Raw genomic sequence first — 1,781 nt, forward strand, 5'->3', positions numbered from 1 at the left:
TAATATCTTAAAACAGAATTGTCAAAATAGAAAAAGAGGTATAAAAATTCACTGAAGAAAATAATTACTTAAAAATTATAATTGGGGTGGGTTTTTTTGGGGGGGGGAAGTGTGGCAGATTAGCAGAGCCAATGTCTGCTCTGAAGAGATTGGGCTATGGGTCCAGTGACAGCTTGGAGTACAACTGCTACTACTGTACTGGGCCTGACATGTCCCAGCATTGGAGATGTTTTACCCCTGGGGCCTCCTGTCTCACTGCAGTACAGCCACTTTCCCTTCTGCCTCCTGGGTCTGGGGGAGGCTGTGTGGCCTGTGGAATGCAGCAACGATTTGTCGGGGCAGCAGGGGTTACTACCCTGGTGGAACTAGTTGGCCAGGCTCATGCCATGTCTGTCAGACCAAAGGACCTCCTCTGAGGGAACATGTACTAGAATATCCCATATCACTGAGTCCTGAAATGACCCTTCCCCATTACATATGGGGACTGGAAATCCTAATGTCCCATCACCAGCACCACTACCCTTTTGAACACTGGTGCAACTATGGACCTCCTCTGGGATTTATGGAATGATGACATGATGACTTGGCCTTCTGGGAATTACTTTTTTTTAAATCAATATCTGCCTTTCATCATGGTTCAGTAGTACATCCTCTCAGTCACCTCTTCCTCTCCCTCCCCCCTCCACCTCTACTTCTACCTCCTACCCAGCATTACAAGGTTCATATCCTCATAGCCAATCAGAGCAAGTTATGAACCAGAACAACTTTCCCAGCAATGTCCATCAGTATGAATCTTCCTTGGAAACTATGAACTGGACCTTTTCAGTTACAAAGTTTAATATAGTGCTGAGCCCCAGATGTTAACTCAGGCAGAATTCTCAACAGTCAATATCTGGGTTACAAGTCTCTGATGATCCGTCATCTTCAGATGAAGGTCAATCACCAGGTGTTAAAAATATCACACAAGTGCTAGAGAAGACTTGAAGTAGACAAATTGTAGGGGAAAAGATAGACAGGACATACTGACTTCAAGAAGAAATTTTAACCAAAGAGCTATTGTAACTGTGTTCAGTTGAAAATGGTGGCCAAGATACTAGTCTACAGGCAAGAGAAGAGGCTGTTTATAAGATCCAGGAAAAACTGGGAGAAGAAGCATTATGAGATGGATGTATAACTAGTAGAAGCCTATTGCTAACTTGATCAAAGATTTCATGATTTTGGTTAATTCTTAGCCTTTTGAAACTGTTGTTGATGATAAGATAAATGTTGACTTTTCCTTCATTTAAAACTATTAAGAAATATGACAAAAAGACTAGGAAGAATATTTTAATTCTGAATTGTTTTCAATTTATTGTTTCAGACCAAAGAATATAATAGAAAACTATGGAACTATTAGCTTTATCAAGTTAGCCACTAGTTCTGGAGGAATCTCGGGTTGTCTACAGGCCTCTTTTCAGCAGAAGGGAAATTCACTTTATTGTAAAAGGCTTATCAGATTCAGACCAGATGAGGCTGTGAAGCAAGTAGGCACTGGTTTGAAAAAGCATGAATTCTTTTCTAATTTTCTATGTTATGAAGGCTTTATAATTTAATAAATTAATATGAAGGCTTTACAATTCTTGTGTAAACTAAGTCTCCTTGGGTCTGACTTGAATATTTATAGCTCCATAAATCTGGTCATGCAGATTGAAATGTATCATTATCTATTTTGCTACTCTCTGTGGCTATATGTTTAAAGTGACCATACAAGAGACCACATTGATAATCTCTCAGTGTGGCAT

At 39.9% G+C, this 1,781-nt stretch overlaps 1 pseudogene; it reads left to right on the plus strand.

Annotated features, from left to right (window-relative positions):
- Positions 1-226: 226 nt before the first annotated feature.
- Positions 227-1,161, plus strand: LOC141522911 (BAG family molecular chaperone regulator 4-like; annotated as a pseudogene).
- The last annotated feature ends 620 nt before the right edge of the window (positions 1,162-1,781 follow it).

The sequence above is a fragment of the Macrotis lagotis genome, chromosome 4 (assembly GCF_037893015.1).
Source record: "Macrotis lagotis isolate mMagLag1 chromosome 4, bilby.v1.9.chrom.fasta, whole genome shotgun sequence".
Taxonomy (NCBI): domain Eukaryota; kingdom Metazoa; phylum Chordata; class Mammalia; order Peramelemorphia; family Peramelidae; genus Macrotis; species Macrotis lagotis.